This window comes from Typopeltis vanoorti, chromosome 6 (assembly GCF_054136105.1).
Source record: "Typopeltis vanoorti isolate ZY-2024b chromosome 6, IOZ_Tvanoo_1.0, whole genome shotgun sequence".
Taxonomy (NCBI): Eukaryota; Metazoa; Arthropoda; class Arachnida; order Uropygi; family Thelyphonidae; genus Typopeltis; species Typopeltis vanoorti.
The window spans coordinates 19505332-19528184 of NC_143554.1; the positions used below are offsets into that span (position 1 = coordinate 19505332).

Below are 22853 nucleotides of genomic sequence, written 5' to 3' on the forward strand. Positions count from 1 at the left end.
AGAGGAATATCTGCCATATAAGTTGTGAAAAGTATTGGAGACAGAAGAAAACCCTGAGGTACTCCCACCAGAATTTTGCGCCTTGATGACATGATTCCGTTGCGTTTTACTTGCATGCATCTTTCATTAATATATGAATATATGCGTTTCACTAGTTTAATTGGGATATTGTTTTCAATTAGTTTGAAGATAAGGCCTTGATGCCAGACCTTATCAAAGGCCTTGGCAACATCCAAAAATACAGCAGCAGTGTGAAGGTGCCAGTTAAAACCATGAGCGATATGTTCTGTTAGTCGGTGAATTTGTTGTACTGTGTTGTGAGCTTTGCGAAACCCAAATTGCTCATTTGGGATTATTTTCTGTTTGTTCACTGCTGATTGTAGTCTTGATAGGATGACCTTTTCCATTACTTTGCCAAGACAGGAAAGAAGACTGATGGGCCTGTAGCTTTAGAGAAGTTGTGGGTTATTACCAGGTTTTTTCAGAGGTATAATGTCCGCGATTTTCCAATCTGTGGGAAAGTACTGGAATCTTAAAATAGAATTGGTAATATTAACTAGATGAATTATGGCTTTCCGTGGGAGTAGCTTTATTATTCTATTGGTAATGCCGTCTGGGTCGGGAGCCTTTTTATTCTTCAGATGGGAAATAATATTTATTATTTCTGTTGGAGATGTGGGGTTGATGGTTTTTGAATCATCCTTAGGCTGTCTTAGTGCATTTCTAACTTTACGATGAACTTTGTAAATAAGATTGATATTTAAGTTTACGTAAGATGGGCTGCATTGATTTTCTAGATTTTCAATTAGGGCTTCTACTTTTTCTTCATCTGAGTGTGCAATTCCAAGATTGGTCTTCAAAGGGGAAGTGGCTGTCTTTTGGTACGAAGAGATTTTACAAACTTCCACATGGAGTTATCTTCTGGGTTGATTTACCTGAGTTTGGATTTCCATTTGGAATTCCTGTGCATCTGGAGGGCTTCTCGAACCTGTCTGTTCAGGTTGTTTTGTCCTGCAGGGCTCTGGTGTTGTGATATCGCTTTCTGGCTTTATTTTTGGCCCTAATCAGGTCCATTATTATTATTATTCAGGCCTCCAAGGAGTCAAAAGACTCATCGAGGGAGGTCCTTCCTAAGACAAATTCTGTCAAGACTCATCGAGGGGGAGGTCCCCCCCCCTGAGAAACACAAAGTCTATCATACCACTCTTTAAACTCACTGACCGTTCTCGCTCCCACCACTCCATCAGGCAATGCATTCCACGGCTCAACCATCCTCCACACAAAGAAACCACTCCTTACCCTCTTGCTCATTGTTTCCTTTCGTAACTTCCAGGGATGGCCTCTTGTCATTACTCCTTCCTGCTGATCAACCAAGCGAAAGAACTCCCCAGTGTCAACCCTGTAACCACCTCTCAACAGTTTAAAAGTCTCAATCATATCACCTCTCCTTCTTCTATCCACCAAACTCTGCAGTCCACATTCTCTCAGCCGATCCTCATAACTATCCTTGTACAGTCCTGAAACCATCTTTGTCATCCATCTTTGTATCCTTTCCACAGTTAATTTATCCCCTTCAAATCCTGGGGACCAAATCTGAGAACAATAGTCCAAGTGTGGTCTGATCAGAGACTTATACAACGGAATGATAACCCTCTTATCTCTGCAGGTCAGTGTCCTTCTCATAATAGCAGCAATCCTCTGTGTTACCTTCACCACCTTTGCAATATGTCCCCTAAACTTCAGGTTTATCTCTTCTCTTCTGGGATCCAGTTGAGAGCGTGGAAGACAGTGGTTTGAGTGGACCAATGTGGACTGCGAGAACCATCTATTTATTTATTTTTAACGCCTGTGGCGGGTGCCTCTTTCGCCACGCCCTCGTTATGGCACTGCCCACAGTAATTTCTTATGCATAATATATAAACATAAATGCATTCGGGTTTCTAGAATTGAAAACGTTGCAACCCTGCAGTCACTTGACTTCTTAAGTAAAGAATAGAACCTTTCAATAACTACCCACTGTGGTAGTGGCATTACATATTATTATGCCCACTTGACTCCATGAGGTCTTGTTTAATAATAATAACGATTTTCAGCACAATTTCATTTGTCAGCCACGAGAGGTTCACGTGTAGTACTGCAATGTAAACCTAAAAATTTAAATCACGTTAGAAACTTGAGATTATTGCCAACGACTAGCAATCAGCGGAGATCTTGAGTAGCTATTCCATTCTGGCATGCAGGATTACCGATTGTCACTGCATCACGTGCATACACAATTTTCTTTCAGCCTTACTGCGTCACAATTTTTTTCGTAATACGAAACTATCCCAAATAAAGCTCAAATTGAATAGCACAATTGGAAGTCGGTTATGCTAACATCGCGAATGATTAACATTTAAAATTAATAATTGTAATTTCAAATTAACTTGTGTGATTTAGCAAGATCACTTAAAAAATAAACAGTCTATTCATCTTCATAAAAGAATTTATAACAACTGCAGATATTGTCATCTGGCTCAGAAACAATAAACAAAGCTTGCCTTAAAGTTTCGGCAGTAACCGAGAGATGCTCCACTACTTAAGACCTTGAAAACTGTTGAAAGATTATTTTGACACTTTGCAATGAGGCATTAACAGATATTTATTATAGCCTTATGTAGTAGCGTAGTAATTTCCATTACACTAGGTCTGTAGAATAAAGACCATTATCAGTAAATGAAAAATTCCAGAAATAAACAGTTTACAATTACATAGGCAAAGTGTTAAGTAGCAAGTTGCATCGTTTCTACAAACATTCGGATTTGAAATAATGTTGGATCTTTAATATCCACTTTGCGTATGTAATTTTACATCGCCCAAATGAAGCCGTATGGCTCTTTCTTTCAGTAATAGACAATTCATAAGTTTTAAATTGTGCGCCGTTCTGAGTGGTTCTCGGTTATTAGATCGACTGTCGCGGTATCGTTCTACTTGTGTTCAAGTAACCCTTATTTCACGTAATAATGGCCCAAAAGCGCAAGAGTAGTGATGCTAGCAATTCGGATATGCCAAAGAGAAGCCGTATAGTGCTTCCTTTTAAGTAAAGACGGTGAAAGTTTTCGAATATATAAAATAATAAAAATAAACGTATCATGAGGTTGCTAAGATTCCACTCACATTCATATAACTCTTGTTAGAGTATGTTGTTATAGTCGTTTTATTTTATTATTAGTTATTGTTTTTAATCTCTTACTGTGCCTAATTTATACATTAAACTTTATCAGAGGTATGTATAGGAAACAACATAGTACAGGTAACCCTCGTATAAAGCAGTCTACAAACTGTAGTAAACCTTTATCTTTTCATATATTTTTCAACGCGCGACTTAAAAATCATATTTCATTTTCGTTAAATTTGCGTCTGCCCGTATAACGCATGCAGTTATAAGCAACGAATTTATATTAGGGGAAATACCCTTTAGCATACATGTACGTCAATTGTTTACCGTATAAAGTGCTTATTGTTGAAAATTGTCTTCGTTTTCTGCAGGGAAAGCGCATTAAAAATCATAAGTGTGTTCATCTCAAGCTGAGCACTTTATATTCTGATGAGTTACATACAATATGCAATGCTTTTTTTTTTTTTATGTGAAAAATTTATTTTTATAGTAATGACTACTTAGAGCGCTTTTGCGATATGGTTGAAAACGAAATTAGTGAATTAATTGATGGCGAAATGAATTTAAATGAGGAGGAACTGCTACCATTAATAGATGACGTCGAAATGAAAAACGTTCTGCCGAAGATTCTGATTGCGATGAATTCGGTTTAAAGAAATTAGCAGAAGGATTAAACTTGCCAAGAAAGTTATTTTATGGATAATGATCTCTCAGTGGAGCGCTCCGGAAAATTCACGAGACAGTTGGATATTTGTTTAGCTCCGTATTATGAACTTAATAAAAAAATTGCAGCATAGTGGTCAGTAAGGTCTTATTACTGACTTCTTGATAACTAAACCAGCCGAAGTAGACAATGAGAATTATACTAATGATGACGACGTCCGGCCACTCGTAAATAAAAAACATCTACGAAATGTTAGTTTTGAAGACAGTGATTACGATTAAATTATGCACTTTATTTTATTTTGCCTAAAACATTTTATGCATTATAAGCAATGAAGTTAACGTACAATTTATATTTTTATAAGTGTACACTATGTATTTTGTTTCATAGTTTATTTGTTTTCTTAACTTACATGAATTACCTGAATTAAATAAAAACATATTTTTGTTGGATATGTCATTGTTTATATAACTTCTGGTTCCCATCTGCCATACGGCCGCGGGAGGGTAGCTATATGCTACCATTCTAGGGAGAGATGATTATGAGCAAGGTGGTTTCCCGTTGCCTTCCTTGCCGTAAGTATTTATGACTGTAACCTGCGTGTTCACGGGGCCGGTTTGCCTGCTTGCGGGATGAAAAACCCCAGATAAACTGGCGGAAAAAACCCTGCTTCCCACGCCCAAGACCGGCTAACTTGGCTATGGCTGAGGAAGATCCCTAAGCTCCTCACGTCGTGGACGGGAATCGAACCTAGGACACTCCTTCCCCAGGCATATGGTTGCGAAGCGCAAAGCCACTAGGCTAACCGCGCGGACATTGTTTATATAATCTTTAAAAAAAACGATTTCGGAACCTAACCCTACTTTTTTGTATGTGATCTGAGTCTCGCATAACGCGATTTATATAACGCGGCATTTCTGTGGAACCTAACATCCGCGTTATACGAGGGTTACCTGTATATATCGGGTTCAGTAATATCCGCGGGGGGTCTTGGAAGAACGTATTGTCCGCTAATAAAGGGGGACTACTGTATGTATGTATATATATATATATATATATATATATATATATATATATATATATATATACACACTTTTTTTTACAAGGTAAACAAGGACATTCCCCCCCCTTTGCAATTTTAGGAATAGCGACACCATTTTGGAATGACACTTGTGTGTGTTTGTGTGCATCAAAAAAAAAAAAAAAAAAAAGGGCGACTGAGTAGGCCGTTCAATCTCCAGTGATAGCCAATCAGAGATAGTTGGCCTAAGATAATCACTAATTATAAGCAGCCAGTTCTGTACTGGGATGATGTTCCTTGTTTCTATCCATTCGACATAAAAAGCCGATGATTTTATAAAATAAAACGATTTTCCAGCTATTTCTGCACCACATTGGTTTAAAGACAAAGATTGTGACGAAAATGAGTGGAATTAGCTGTCCACACCACATTGAATACACTGATCTAGTGGCTTGCAAATAATGAAAACAAAAAAGTATTATTATTATTATTATTATTATATATATATATATATATATATATATATATATATATATATATATATATATATATATATATATATATATATACGGCAGCTCCAAGGAGTTTCCTGACTCTCCGTAGGAGGTCACTCCATTCACCATCTCGTGTATGTCAAATTTTCTATTTTTTTTTTTTAATGTAAATATACGTGATATTGGTGTTAGGGTGTAAAGTCTTACACGTAACGCAGACATGAGGTTTAAGGATAGACAGATAACTGTTACTATCACATCTGCATTCCCCTTCCCAAGTAAAAAAAAAAAAAAAAAACTCCCGATAGTTTTTTCTTATTGTAAACTACTTTGTAACAAAGAAGCATAAACAGTTTTGTTTTTTAAAAAAGAAACTAATTAATGAACGAATCCTTACAACAGTGCCAAATTAAACAGGAAATTTGATCAAAAGATTTATTATTATTAAAATAAAAATGCCATCTCATTGTAATCTATATGCAGCCTTAAATTTGCATTCATAAAACTATAATGAAAGTTAAAATAGAACGCCACAAAGAGAGATAAAGACTAATTGCTCTTCAAATGTCGTTTGGAGCATTGTCTGCTGCCAACAATAGGAGAAAGAACTCGTGTCGCGTGACCGGTCCATCATATACAAAAGTCTTCGTACGGGACTTGCATCACCACCTATAGTAACTAAAAAAAAAAAAAAAAAAGTCACCTATAATAATGACGATGGTCTAACAATCGTTTTCTTATTCTTTTAACGATGACCTTTGCGTTCCCGGATGTTATTACGAAAATGGTTATTGAACTGCCTTTAACCTACTTGATTTTTCCTTCTGTGGCTTCAAGTTTAAAACCGTCTCGAATTATCGTGCAATCTACAGGCTAAAGTGTTTCCTAGACAGCATGAATCGGAGAAGGAAAAACAAAGAAATTCCTTAGGAATACCACCGGTCACGAACGATACTCGAAACAATAAACGCATCACTATGTATTGACATTGTACTCATGATGACTTTCTTAAGAACAATAGCAAATTTTTTCCCCTTACTTACTCAGCATGCGTAACAACAGTGGGGAGGGGATGGAAGTGTTTGGAATTTGCACGCCAGAAGACCTACGGAGCAAAAAACAATAACTAGAATACACCAATCCCTCGATCAAATACTACAAATTTTCGTTTTACACTACGATTTCGGTATTTTAAGAATAACAAACAAAAAAGTTGTATTAAAAAGCTGTACAGGTGGCGACAGCTATTGAGAATGTCAGTCGTTATTCAATTGTTACTGTACGCGTGCAAATTTTTCATGTAATATATTCTATACAATGTGGATTTAAATTATCTATTATTGTAAACCTATAACTCGTCCACAAGCTACTGTATTACTTATTAACGTAAATTGTTTGAAAAAGGAGACAATAGTTCAAAACATCTCTATATACTAGGGTTGACAGATTTTGGAAAATCAAATACGGAACATGGGTGACCCTCCAGTATTTGGTTTTCCGAATTCGGGACAATTTTGGTGAGTCCGAAAATATTATTGCAACAAGTTTATTGCTGCGATCATTAGAAGAATTAAAACAATGCTGATAGTTATTTTGGCAGCAATAACTTCTTTCGTTGCTGGTATTTGCTTTTACAAAATAAGTATCAATACTTTTGGAACGCGAAATGCTCGATTTGTGTTAATGTGTTGTGCAGCTCATTGGGGGCTCGTGGCTTTGGGGGGGGGGGTGCTGCAACTTTCGAAATATACATACACACTGTAAGTACAGTATATACGTGTTTGGATAAAATATCAAAATTATGATAAAAATTAAACATGAAAAAATATTGTTTATTATCGATAAAATTATACAGTTTGGTATAATTCAAAATTACTTAAAAATAAAATCATTATCATAACCCCAATAATGTTCTAAAATAAAAACTATAACAATTGTAATGTCCAAATATTTAAAGAGACAGAGTAACCTGCTACTGGCGCAAACTGCATATAAACAACAGTGGAACTGCGCGACGGACAGTGCCGCATTACGCTAACGCATCTCACTATGACGTGCATATGCTTGCGCGCGTAGCAAATACTAGCAATATGGCACTGTGGTAAACACAGTGCTGCTAGCGTCCTTCGCCCTCCTAAGTGCTACAAGATGGATTTTTATTATTTTTTATACAAAATAAGAGAATTGTATAAGATTGTTGATGATAAAATTAAATATTAAAAGCAAATATAAATAAATTAATAAATATATTTATATATCGAGAAAAATTGGGAGTGCTGCAGTTCCTCAGTGCCTATGCACGAGCCGCCTCTGGTGCTGTGTAATATCCGATCATCCCCCCCCCCATGTGCAATACTAAACGTTCGTCTACATATTTTGAATTCAACTTCGTCGTTGAGTTTTTCTTTCGAATAATCATCGTTAAAAATGCACTTTCGTTTTGGCCTTATTAAGGGCTTAAGGAAAGAAACAAAACTTAATTGACCTTTGTATAATTAATAAAGAAAATGAATTTAGCTTTAATTATATATTTTATGTATTAATCAAATATCACACATTCGTAAAAGGCGAGATATTATTTTTAAAATAACATTCACGTACTGTACCGCGCCACACAATGTCCAAAATAAGAACTGTTTGTAAATAAGCAAATGCAGTCTATCTGTACAGAATTATAAATAAAAAGCGACCAATGAAAGGGACCGCCGCCGTAACTGTTAACACAGATAATTTCCGTGAATTGTCAGTTTTTATGGGTTACAAATCAATTTAAGTTGGATTATTTAAAGAGAATATTGAAAATTATAAATACTGTATTATCTTTTCGGTAAAAACACGGGACGTTTGGTAAGCCTACTTTACTATATCGTATCTGGTTTGTTTGATAGCATTTTGTTATACTTAAATGTTTGTTGCGTAACTATACATATAAACAAGTTAAATGTATTTTAAAAAATATGTAAATATTTAAATGAGTGTCAAGGAACCCATTTTCTATACGAATGACGTCTCGATTTACACGGTACTTCCACACAACAAATCCATCGCGTAAATCGAGGGTTTCAGATGTACACGATTTAAATGTTTAAGCAGTCTTATTAAGTAAGACTGATGTACTTCGAATACTTGCTACTGAAATTTACTGTGTCGATCATAGCTTACGAATGCATCGAAAAATATAAAATACGAAACTTAGATAAGCAGTTCACGTGTTGAATCTTTAATACGTTCAGTTTAATAAGAAGGAATGCATCACAGTTACAGTGCACATGAAAAGTACTCCTTGGAACTATTTTCGACCTTCTCTTGACAAAAGTTCTGCAAATTACATTATATGCGGAGAAACTAAGCAAATGATCACATGTAGCTGGGAGATGCGATGGAAGTGACGCCTATGGTTATTTGCTTATCAATTTAATAGCCTAATTCAAAATGTCTTTTACCTTCAAAGAGATGTGTAGATAGGAATATTAAATACTTTCAAAGGATGCCAGTGTAATATAGTAATGATGCCCACAGTAGCGCACCCAGGATTTAATCTTGGGTGGGGCGATTTGAGAATACACACTATGCATCGCATACGTATGATCGCTATTTCGTAGTATAGAAACAGAAGACACGACACAACATAAATTAAAAAATTAATTTTAATTAGGAAAAGATTTTTGGAAAATTTTCTAGTGTTTTTTTTTTCTCCTTTTTTATTTTTGAGGGATGGGAAGAGCCCCTTCCCTTCCCCCTCCCTCTGGATGCCCACAACGCTAGTCGGCATTAACAAACGTATAAGTTCGATTCTAGTCATCGACTAGACGAAATTTTTTTTTTTTTATTCACCCCTTTTTTCCCCCGACATCGTCGTTCTTTTGAGCGGGTAACTTCAGAATATTCGCCCAATAATATGACAACAGGTGCTTACCATATTCTTGTATCACTTTCATGTGAGAACTCCGACTACAGATCTCAATAGTCTTAAAACAATGGCCACGGTAAGATCAGTTGCCAGAGAATTAAAAAAAAAGAACTGCGGAGAAGACGGCACTTCTCTCTTTTTGGGGGAGGAGAAGACGGAGAAAGATTATGACGCACTGCTGCCATCCTATAGTCTTAAACCTTATCAGATATACCGTATATTATTTTCTGGCATAGGGGAATTTCTACGGTTGATTGAATTGGCAAGTTAAAAAAAAAAAAACGAAAATTCGGGAGGGAAAAAAATAATACTGTTTGTGTCAATGATCGACTAAATCGGAACCGCTTGAAAAACGACCAAAAAATATTTCTTCTTAGAGGAAGTTCAGAAGAAAACTAAGTACACATGCTATCGCTAAAAATTCCACTTACATTTGTAAAACACCAATTTATTTATTTTCATAAAAACTGCAGTGAGCATGTTACACTGGTTCTCAATCTTTTATCACGCAATTGGTTTAGTTTACCTGCTAAAACTCACGCAAAACTATGAGGTATCTTGGGTGGTCTATTTTCAGAGGATGACTTCTCTGGTTAAATTAAACCCCCCTTTTTTATTGCTTTCCTTTTTATTTGTTACAAGAGGATCTTGCCAGAGTAATGAAATACTGTTGGATTTATGGATGGTAAATAAAAATAGAACATTACAACCTGTTTATATATTTAAAAAAAAAAAAAAACCTTTGTTGTTTGACATTAGCAGGGTACATCATTAAATGCAGTACTGGAGGCATTCGTTAAAGTGTACTTGCCGAGTTCTTCCCTGGTTTCCCTATTCATTCCATCGGTTGAATGATAGCATATTTTTAAAGTGAGTCGGTGCTAATGGTAACGTGCTGTTGTTGTTGTATAGCTGGTGTACGTTTACGATAAAGCATTTCTTTTTCTTTTCTTTTTTTTTTTTTGCAAAAAGGTGTGTCTAGTGGAATCTAGTAATTCAAGGCTAACTAATGCATAATATTCTACGCAATTCCAGTAATGAATCTTTTAAATGGAACTTCGGATTTTAAATTTCAGTAGCGGAGGGAGTTTTTTTCCCTCGAATTTTTCTCGCTGTTCTTCTAGTTAAATCCCTATAAGTCCCTAGGCATTGCAACTTTTTTTATTATTTTTATGTTCTGTTTTCCTCCTGTTCTGTACAAGGAGGCGGAGACTACCATCACTAACTTGATCTGCGCATGCGCAGATCTACCAGCAAATAAACACATCATTAGACATACCAATTTAGTGTGATTAGCAGTGTATATGTAACTAACAATTCGAATTACATATACAACCTTTTGTCCAAATGAACGCTAAGTGATCTTTGACTGAAAGGAAAGAAAAAGCTTCAAGACTGGTTTTCATCGCTCGCTCTGCTATTTCTGGATGTCATAATTCCTAATCTACAGTTAATTACATCGCATTTCTGTTCTGTAGAACTAATATTCGGTAATAATGGATACCAGGATGTGTATAAACATGGATACGGTGCTTTCGTATCTGTTTATTCTCATAAAACAAAAGGCTTCACTGACAGTTCCATAAAAAGAACTGTTACTTGGATGACGTTAGGGCATTTTCAGATACAAAATTTAAAATGCGCTGACGCAGCAAAACTCACCTTAAAAACGAATTCATACCACATTCTTAAACTCTGGAATCAAATACATGTAGAAAGGACTTGTCGATGTGTCTCCCCGTATCACCATAAAATATCCGAACATGCCGCATTCCGATAATGTCGCATAGTTGCCTTTGATAATACAATTCTGCGCATAAGTTACAATAGCTATGTACAGTACTGTAACTACAACTTTTTGAGGTATGGTAATTATAAAACTGCTGGTGCAAAAATAGTTTAACAACAGGCTCTTCACTGCAATTATGTAGTTTACTGTATCACATAATTCAACAGTACATTATTAGGTTTAGTTAATCATCAGTTGCGTTTACTAGCGGAAAAGAATGCTCTCATTTCTAGGCTTGAACTGTAGCTAGTTATTAGAAAATACTACTAAATAATAGCCCACTATTAGCCAATGAGCTAGTCAAAGATGTATTCCTGCTAGCATTCTGGTGCATGTTCTAGTTAATAGATATTATCGTTCTGTTAATTCCATGTCGTTTAATAAATTATATTTATTTATGAAAACTTTTTTTTTTTTTTGAGGATGCATCATCTTTTCAGTATGTTTAGGGGCAAACATGACTCTACTAAGTGGTGGATTTGTGGTAATAGAATTAGGTGTAGCGTGTTTAATTGTTTTTGCAAAGATAAGAAGTTTTCACTTCGATGACTTAAGAGATCGAGTTAGTTTGCCAAGGTGCATAGATTCCAGTTATATATTATTTTTATTGGCTAACGACTCGGGAATTTTTTTTTCTTTCAGGACTCAATATATTTATCTTACATAGTGTTTGTAATTTTCCGTTATCTCAGAGAACTTCATAGTATGAACAGAAAGAGATTACATATATTTATTTGTTAATAAATGCATGCATTTATAAGCATTCCATTTAGGCTTTTATTTTTGTAGACAGAATACGTCTTAAGTTTGCGCGCCAATAATTGAGCTTTGCGTTGTGTATCGAAGGCCAATGCTTGCTCGGTTGTGTGAGCTTCCAGATCCTCGCCGCAACACTGTGATTTCACAGTGTTGCGGCGAGTGCATAGCCATTACCGCTCCCTTCACGTCGTCTTAAGCACAGGCCATACACTGTCAAAGTAACTCTAGCCAGTGAGCTTCAGGCAGCCTTTACAAGTGTGTGTGTGTTGCTTGGGAAAATTAAGTTACAACCAATTTTTATGAAGATGTTATTGACCAGTTCATAAAGAAGAACCGTAGGGTAGAATTTGTATTCAAGTAGCTAAATTGAAAACGACAGAATATCATTTGTAAAATAAATGTATTTCTATAATTAAATGTACATACATTTCTAAATATATAGTTTTAAATGGTCAGTAATTCATTATTCCGCTAATCAGACTTCAATCACACCTCTCACTCCCTGAATGATAACAAGAGCAAGCGTGAATTTCAAGACGAGCATTCGCCCCTGCACTCTACCATTATTCCAAGATATCAATATTTCTTCCACTTATCTAGTCTAGTCCTACGAATAGAAAAGACAGCCTACCGGCAGAAATATTTGAATAGAAAAATAAATAAATCAGCTAACGCCTTTTTTTTTCCTTATAGGGAGTAGGCAAGGCCTTTATACCCTATCTAGCTTTTGGAGACTGAGTGGGCAGTTCAATCTCCACCAGTAGCTAATCAGAGATAGCTGGCCTAATCTATCACTAATTATATGCGGCTACTGATGAAGAGACCAGCAATCATGTGCTGCCATCTCTTGTTGCCTAACCCTAAGGATATGTTACTGCGTGAAATAATGTAAGTACTACTGTTGATTTTCTTGGGTTTACGGAAGAAAAACCCGAATTTCCGGGAGTAAAAAGCCGCTTGCCCGAGATCGACTAACTCGGGAACCAGTCGAAGATAGGTTTAGAAAAAGTTCCTCCAGTCGGCGACTAGACTTGAACCTAAGTCTAACTTCGAGCGACCAAGCGCAGAGTGGGAAGCTTAACTAGGTTTAATTTTAAGCTTCCTAACTTATTAAAACGTTTATGAACATTTAGGTCATCTAATAGATAACTTTTATCCCTCAAATCCACTGCTTAACTTCACTTCCAGGTTTAAACTACATAAAAATTTCAGACAGCTTTTTGAAATATACGATATATTAGCCTAGTGGCTTTGCGCTTCGCAACCATATGCCTGGGGAAGGAGTGTCCCAGGTTCGATTCCCGTTGTAGACGTGAGGAATTTGAGGATCTTCCTCAGGCATAGCCGGTCTTGGGCGCGGTCAGTAGGGTTTTTTCCGCCAGTTTATCTGGCGTTTTTCATCCCGCAAACAGGCAAACCGGCCCCTTGAACATACGCCTCTACAGTCAAAAATATATCCCCCCCCCAGCGGGTCGGTTGGGAGTAGTACTAACAAGAAGTCGCATCTAAGTAACACGCGGACCCTGCATAGGAAGCGGGAATAACGCGAAGAAGAAGAAGATTATTATTATCTGAGATCTCCAGGGAGTCAAGCACTTATTGAGGGAGGCTATAAATCACCCAAACCATCTACCATACCTTCCCTTAAATTCATTTACACTAGATGCACTCACTAAAGACAAGCTATTTCACACACTCACTGCTCACTGGGAGAAAAACCTAGCTATACGCTTTCTTGACTGTGAACAGCCTTAACTTCCATGGATGCCCCCCGTGTTCTCTCCCCGCCTTCCATATAACGAAAAATTTCATCATTTGAAATGCTATAATACCCATTCAAAAGTTTATAGACCACTATCATATCACCCCTCTTTCCCCATAATCCAGATATAATCTCTGTAACCCTTCTTTGCACCCTTTCCACAGCTTCTTTATCCCCTTGAAACTCAGGAGACCAAATCTGCGCACAATATATATATATATATATATATATATATATATATATATATATGTGTGTGTGTGTGTGTGTGTGTGTGTGTGTGTGTTAAATGCAGCCTTTCCTCCCTATACAATCTAAAATATATATCAGCCGGAACCGAAAGTTGCACTTTATGAGTGAGTGGATTAAAATCTCGAGTTTCTTCCGTAGTGGGAGACACCTCATCTGATCGCTCGAAAAATCGACTGTGATAGGCTAAAGAAATGTCTAAAAAAAATGGAACCTATAAGATCATTCTTCTGAAGACCTCCCTCATGAAAGTAATGTAAAGCATTCTGTATTTCAGAAAATATATATGTGTACACACACGTGTATATTACGAATGCATACGCGTTTATACAATAGCACTTATGTAGGCATATCCTTTCTTCTGCCATGTTCGAAAATACACCGAATTTTGGCTATAATGAAAGGTGAAGGCTAGCCTACTGATTTGCAAAACAGTAGAGCTGAAAAACGGTGGTAGCTACTCTTTGAAATTAACTAAAATAATTCAGCATTTTACTTTAGTAACATATTTTTGTAATACCTGGATTTATTCGTCCACTTGAGGCCAAATACCCTACATGTTTCTGTAAGATAATTTTCAAATACCAGTATTAACGAAGTCTTGAGTCTTAAAATTGATCGATATTTAACTATTTGAAACAATTCATTATTTGTTTTTGCATTTTTGAATCTACGTTTTGATGAGAAGTGAAGTTTCATGGAGGCACTGTACCCATTCTTCATGAAGTACGAAGCCAACTAGGAAAGACTGCAAAAGAACAGTTATTTCCTTTCTGCCAAACATGAGTTAATCGGCCTCACACAACAAGGTTTTTCTTCTCAAAATTCTGAAATCTCGTAAAATATGCAACATCGACCAAGAAGGACACACGCAGTTTACAGACGAACACTCTGTTAAATAGCATTGAACTGCTTTGAAAAATAATCTTATAATCTAAATGAACGATTTTCCAGTTCCTGAATCAATCTACATCGATGTAATCTTAGAAGGTAATGGTGTACGCGATAGGGATTATATAATCTGTACTACTCTAACTTTGGTGCACTTAATCTATCACTTCAAGTATTTACTTCTTTTTTTTTTTTTTTGATATTATTAAGAGAGTAATCACGCTCGATACTAGTAAAGGCAAGGTCGTTAAGTAAATTTTATTACCTAAAATTACTTACGTATTTTGTGCATCTCTCAGAAGAAAATACTCTTTGTTTGCAATTATTGTGCACTTTGTCATATTTAGAAGTCATTTCTAAATAGGAAAGAAATTTCCTACGAAAGGTCTTGATAAAACAAAGAATATATCAATAATTTCAGTTACGAAAAGTCCGCAAAGATAAAATATCCTTGAAAGCAATTTCAAGCACAACAAAACCACCGTAACTGACTAAAGCGTTTACACATAAACAGATGGATACGAAGCATAAAGTGTTATATTTTATCAATATCGCCGTTTGGGTTATTTCAGTGATTTTTTTTTTTTTAATAGGCAGTTTTAATATAAATAAATATGCATAAAAAATGATCCTTATCTCTATAAATAAATCAAAACGACTAAGATATTCATCAAGAGTTCCAGCTGATCAGACGAAGATTAAACGTATTAAAGGCATGACCTACGGTTTTTTGTATTAAAATAAAGTAGAATATGAAATGTGTTTCATGCTACACACATAAAAATTGGGCCCCAAGCTTTAAAAGTTCCAACCCCTTCGATGTCTTCGTCTATCAAATTTCAGTTGAGGATATCTAATTGCATGAATATTACGTTTTTATTATTTTGAATCTCTTCAAATGCAGGAGCGCCACCTCAATTAAACTGATTCTAATAACAGAGTACCTGTAGGTTAAGATGATGATACGCGTACTTCTTTAAAACATGAGATACACACTCCTGCGATTGCTCCCGGAAACAGAAGCAAGTGCTGTGTACACTTAGAGGACTTCTGAATAACATATCGTGTCATTGATAGTAGTAATCATTCGACTACTTTTGGAAACAATTTGCTAATAATTGTTTACTAGTCTTGGCTAACTGGTATTTCAGAGGGAACACAAAAAAAAAAATTAAAATAATAAAGAGAAGACAAGAACGCTTTTTTTAAGTAAAGACCTTTTAAAAATAGAATGTGAGAAATAAAATAATGAAGATAATAAATAACGAAAGAATAATTAAATAGGGAAGGGAAATGACCCGGTGGATGAACTACAGCACTCCTGACAATCTTAATCGTGGGCATCCAGCTACATTTAATGATGCATACCACCACTGTCTCATAATCCTGTCCGGGAAGGGCTGTTTGTCGCCCCGAGCGAGCAATGATTGCAGCTTGATGTCTGCAAGAAGGAGAACTGGGATTTTCCCCGCACAGATCCATCGTTTTGGGGGTAATCTCACAACTTGTGGAGAAAAGGTCAGTGACCCTTTTAATAAAGTCAAGAATCTCTGTTGGGCGGCGCTGGATGTCTAATTTACTGTCAATAAGTTGCAGAAGATAAAATGTCATCTTTAAACGTAAACATTTTTGTCCATAAAATAACTTATTTAGAAGCAATTTCATTTTGGTGTTCAATGGAGAAAGCGGATCTACCTATGGAAGACGTTATTTTATTTAATTGTGAGCGCTTTTGATACTTCATCACTTCAAAAAGATCCTGGACGGTTATCACCAATAATTTTATAACAAGGCTATAGCAACTTTCGTAACAAATTAAGATATAGTTTCAGTTTCCGCGAGTTATGTTTTTTTTGGAACTATTGATGTCCAAAGATTGTATTAAGAAACGGTGCCAAGAACATTAATGTATCTACATGTATACGGTTACACTTCACCATTATTCTAGAATTTTGTGCTATCTGATCAAAGAGGCTAATCAATCTTATGACACAATTATGGAATTTTCCTTCTTGCATTATTCCGCCTGCTGAATATATTTCTTCAGAGTGTGGAGGTAAGCTGATTTCAAGGTAACTAATCAGGTTTGTTTTTCATTATTTCCTCAACTCATTTTGCATCTGCTACGCCCAGTTCACCTTTCATTGATTGGATAATATGACTAGAAACTTTAGGATAGCAAAAGACCTTTGGTGTGGAAAATTTAAGATTTGAATATCGTCTTGGATGCAAAGAATATTATGATGACTTAACCGCCTCATATGGAATTAATAACGTCCACCCCTTTGCCTAACAAATCAACCATAAAATACTGTACAACCCATGAGTATAGCAAACTATTTGATATGATTTATTGATCGTAGCATAGATGAAGTTTGTGTTTTGGTACTGTTGGTATTTGTGTATTGATATCAGTTGTTAGAAATGGACTTCGTTCCTTCCAAAGCAAAGCTTTAAAATTATAATTGTTACTTTTTTTCAAAGGTTTTCCATGAAGACATGATGTCTACCAATAAGAATTATTCGGTCTTGCTGATTAAGTCATGCTATTGTAATATGACACACCCCGTTTATTGCAATGACTTGGCATTGCGTAACTAAACTGCAGCTAATACAAACTTCTCATTGTACCCAAAGTCAGCTCTATCACTCTAAGCAAGGTATAAGTATTCCAGAATAGAAATACCTCCTGGTTCTGTCCACTGCTGGACGAAGGTCTCCCCCATGATTTTCCAGATCATTCGGTTTTCTGCTTCTCCCATCCATCTCACTCCTGCAATTTGTTCCAGTTCATCTCTCCACCTTCTTCTCGGTCTTCCTCTGTCTTGCTTCATCCATTGGTCTCCACTCTGTTGTTTTTCTAGTCCATCTCCCGTCACTGCATCGGGCAATATGGCCAGCCTGTTTAATGTATTTTACAATATCCATGACACCTGTTTGAGATCTTATCCAGATATTTGTCTTCCTATCTCTTAATGCTATTTTTAGTATACTTCTTTTCATGCGATTTTGTATTGTTCTCAGCTTTTTGTTTAAGGCTTCTGCTAAAGTCCATGTTTCTCCTCCATATGTTAGGACAGGAAGTATGCACTGGTCGAAAGCTTTCCTTTTTAGACTCATAGGGATGTCACTTCTGAATATGTCTCTCATTTCCCCATAAGCCATCTATCCAAGGTGAATTCTTCGTTCAATCTTTTTTTTTTTGGCACTCCTCAAAGGATAACAATTGTCCCAAATATACATATGAAGTAACTTGTTCTATTTCATGGTTTTCAACTTTGATAGTTCTATGGTTTGTATTTATTCATCATTATTTTTGTTTTTTCTCTATTTATTTTTAATCAAATTTCTGGAAGCTTCGTTTAGCTGATTAGCCTTTCTTCCAGATCTTCAAGATTATCTGCTATCAGGACAATATCATCTGCAAATTTGAGATGATGTAGCCTTTCTCCATTTTTGTTTATTCCTTTTGTTTCCCAGTCAAGGCTTCTAAAGACTTCCTCTAGTGCAGCTGTAAATAATTTGGGAGATATGGTGTCGCCTTGCCGGATGCCTTTTTGTATTGGGAACTTTTCACTGTTTTTATATAATTTAATTACAGAAGTTGCATTATTGTAAATATTCATATTTATGAATTTAGGGACACAAAACACACGTGTTTAAAAGATTATTTTACTGATTAATAATAAAATAATAACTTGACGTTTCGACCCCTGTATGAGGTCATCATCAGAAGGATCCATGTGTATAAGAACCAAGCTACATGCTGTTGCACTCTATACAGGTAAATTACATCTACGTTGTTAACTAATCTTTTTTTCTTAGCCTGCCTTCTAGTGATAAAAAAAAATTACCAATAAATACTACAATAAACTCTGCTAAAGTCCTCACATGCTAGGATTCTTCTGGAATTATACAGTTTATATTGTTATACTACGATTATCTTCTGGGTTTGTACAGTACAGGTTGCTATTGAATGTTCAAGGGAAAAAAAAAAAAAACACTTCACCAATTCTTCTTGTATTGAGATTTTTCTTTGTGGTTGCTATTGAATGTTCAAGGGGAAAAAAAAAACACTTCACCAATTCTTCTTGTATTGAGATTTTTCTTTGTGGTTGCTATGAAAGTTGCAGATGGGTCCTCCACATTCTTGGAATGGTTAGACCATTTTTATTCAGATTCGAACCTGTACTGTACAAATCCAGAAGATAATAGTAGTATAACAATATAAACTGTATAATTCCGTACGTACTGCTAAAGTCCTCACGTAACTAGTACGTGAGGACTTTAGCAGAGTTTATTGTAGTTTTTATTGGTAATTTTTTTATCACTAGAGGGCAAGCTAAGAAAAAAGATTAGTTATCAACGTAGATGTAATTTACCTGTATACAGTGCAACAGCATGTAGCTTGGTTCTTATACACATGGATCCTTCTGATGATGACCTCAATACAGGGGTCGAAACGTCAAGTTATTATTTTATTATTAATCAGTAAAATAATCTTTTCAACACGTGTGTTTTGTGTCCCTAAATTCATAAATATGAATGCTGCTCACCGTGTAACCTTAAAAGAAAGAATTATTGTAAATATGTTTTAGTGTTTCAATATATGGTTTCAAGTGCTTTTAGTGTTGCAGATGTTTTAACTGAATCAAATGCTTTTTCATAGTCTATATAGGCCAGACATAAGGGTTTATTGTATTCAATTGATTTTTCAATGAGCTGTCTTAATATGTGAATATGGTCCAAAGTATTGTAATTCTTCCTAAATCCAGCTTGTTCAAAGGATTGCATTCCTTCTAGTTTAGATTTTATTCTATTATTTATAATTTTTATGAAAACTTTATATATGACGGGGAATAGGCTTATAGGTCTGTAGTTTTTAATTTCTTCCTTATTGCCCTTTTTAAAAATTAATATTAGAAGTGAATTGTTCCAATTTTTTGGAATTTTTACAAATTCCGAAAAATACCTACAACATAGAAATACATGCCACGTACAACAGTTCTGAGCATGGAACATCTTTGCACGATGTACAATTCAATAAAGGCCATATTTAAATAGATAAAAGACTTTGCAATCTGTGCTGTTTTCTCTTTGTGTTACGGTTAAGTTGTACAAGTAAGTTTATAGATTGTCTGTCGTGTATTTAACCAGCTGACCAAACCATTACTATGAAGCAAGTATACAGGGTCTAAATTCTTCGTCTGGTTTTTCTCTTTTTCTCTCCGGTTATCTTCGTGAACTAATCTTAACATCCAGAATGAAACCATCTACCTCACCTTCAATTCAGTATTTATTCTTTGTGAATGTATCTCACGTCCTCTTAGGATCATAACTTATTGCTTCGTAATTAATGTATGACTATGATCGATCTTATTAAGCAGAGCTTTATTTAGCTAAGTGTTTTTAATATTTGTTTTCTTTATCAGGCCAAGATATTTGTAATACCGTATATGTCGGTGTATAAAACGAGGCCTAAATTTTAGGCTATTTTTAGAATTTAAGCTTATGTCGGTTGTATAAGACGACCCCCCAATTTATTCTTTCTTGTATTAATGCAACGTTAGGTATTGTTGTTCTATCCGTTATTTTTTTGAATAGCATAGTTTCGTATTTACGCGAATTACCCTAATTAAAAGTTATTAGTTCCAATTTTAATTAATTATTAATTTTAGGATTATTAAAATTGTTCACTTGATCACATGCGAGAAGAGTGGAATAATTGGATGGTGACTGGTGAAAAATCATTTACAAACGGTGGATGTATGCGCGCTGCATCACTTGATATGTTGTGCAATTTTGTGATCAAAGCATGGAATAAAGTAAAAGTAGAGACTTTAATAAAATTATTTAAAAGGTGTGGTATTTCTAATCTTATGGATGGTACGGAAGATGATCGGTTGTGGGACACTGATGACGATGAAAACGAAATCAATTCACCAGATTCAAACTGGGATCCATATGACGATCATTTAAACAATGAATCTGAAGAACTGTTTTCAACAGATGAAGAAAATTAACATGAAAATTTAGGATAATAATTATTATTTGTTTTTTAAGACTTACATCTATTGTAATATTTTAAATAAATTTATATAACAAAAAATTAATCTCATTTGTTTATAAACACTGCCTATTTTCTTATATAACGATGTATTGTAACTACCTAAATGTTCATCCAAGAAATTAAGCTTTCCCTTTTTATACTCGCCGTATAAAAAGGATTTCGAGGGTTTTCTGGAGTAGTCGAGAGTCGTCTTATACGCTGACATATACCGTAATTAAGATTTCACACCTTGAAATGTGATAATAATTAATTCCTCCCATGGATATTTTACCTCCATATTGAAGCAAGCGCAAAACGTCCTTTTTCTTAGAAGATCAAGAGGCTTTGTTTGAGAATAGCATCAAAGGATTCTCGGAAAGGTTTAAGTATTTTATCCACAAACTGTTACATATCCGTTTTATAATGGCCATGTTTGATGGTTACAAGCCTATCTATTGACATTTGCAAACTGATTGTGGAAACTACAATAATCTTTAAACCTTTATTTTCTCTTTTTCAATGCACATTGAACATTTTAAGGCGATAGCGTCTCATATGAATAATTCAATTTTATCCGGCTACAATACATAAAGTATCATGCTTGTCAAGAGGAGGAGAATCACTTTGAAAACCATAATGTTCTTACTGAGTTCGTCCAGGTTCCATGTGTCTAGTGGTCCGAGATTCTGTACTCATCTGGCGATCCAATAACAATATCAATGTATATTATCTTTAAACTTGGCATTCCACACTGCTGAAGTATCCAATTTTCCATCATTACTTTGCAATCGAATAACAAGCACATTCTCAAAGGGGAAAGCTGAAGATCGACTGTTTTTTGTATGCGATTTCCATGACATTAAATGAGCAAACAATTATTGTACAGCTAAAGAATATACGCTAAGATCTGTGTGTGTATAATGCGGACATCCATTAGATGAAATTCCTATTTAGACAGTTGGGAGAATGGAAGCCATTAACTCCTTAAAATCATCAGAAAGAAAGTACTCCCAGGTTTATGGCACCCTGTGTGTATATCTATCTATCAATCTAATCATGGTGTTGAATGATGGCGCACTAAAGACTGGATTCAAGTGGTCATAACTGCAACTTGTGTCCCATTATTTCACATGCATCATTTATTGTTGCTGAGGAAGGAGGGAGGGAGTGACAGCTCCCTACGTACCTGGAGGGGATAATCATATCCTCGGGAGTTGACTGCGAACAGCTACATTAATGTCTTAGCAATATAATCTTTAATATGCGGTCCTAAAAACGCCCGCCTATTTGATCGCCTCTCTTTCTCAGTACACGGAAGACAGGTTTGTTTAGACGGTAGTCGAGATTCGCCCCGTTTTATCTGATTCTGACCTGTACATTGCCCTCCCTTTGCGGAAGAAGAGCGTACAGACAGAGGGAGGGTAGGAACGCACCGGTGTGGGAAAACTATCGGTTCTATATTCACAGGGACACGACGGTTGCCATCAGCAAATTTTGTTGTCTTTGCGAACACAGAGGACAATAACACCCCTAAACCTCCCCCCCCCTCTTCTTCATCTCTTATTCCAGAAATATCCAGCATATGATACCGTCCTAAGATGCTGCATTTGCCTGCTTCTAACTTCCTGCATGATATTTCTCTGATTACTGACGCTGTCGCACTTGCCGTGTCATTGAAACCATCTCCCCGTATTGTCGTGACAATCTATCCGCGGACTAATTAAATATCTTCGGCAAATGAGTAAATATTGTTTGAGTCGTGAGGACCGTGACCACGGCAATGAGTAGGTCGTTACCTTCAGGGTACGAACGCTAGTGTGAAGGTAAGAAGGTTATAATCTCATGTACCTGATTAAAGTGGTTTTTCAAGCAATTATGAACAACCCACAGGGCCTCCTCTCACGATCAGGCTGACTACATTAGTACAAATAAGCGCATATTATTAAATAATAAAGCCGTATGCTTTTCAATAATAGAAAATATGAAAATAAAACTTAAAAACGAACAAATCTTACATTGCACATGTACTCCCTCATATATTAGTGACTTCAGTCTGGTCGAGTTTATCTGAAACAATAGCCATTATATTCTCCAGCTTACTTTTCAAAAGA

At 35.7% G+C, this 22853-nt stretch overlaps 1 protein-coding gene across 6 annotated transcripts in view; it reads right to left on the reverse strand.

Moving 5' to 3' along the window:
- LOC150105318 (zinc finger protein castor homolog 1-like) overlaps window positions 1-22853 on the reverse strand; it is a 360761-nt gene that overhangs the window by 106696 nt on the left and 231212 nt on the right. The window contains exon 1 of one of the 6 annotated variants that reach the window (XM_090394086.1): window positions 10909-10985. The exons of the other annotated variants lie outside the window; for them this stretch is intronic. The gene's annotated coding sequence lies outside the window, so the exon portion shown is untranslated. Of the gene's footprint in view, window positions 1-10908; window positions 10986-22853 lie in introns of those variants that run through there. 6 annotated transcript variants of the gene reach the window in all.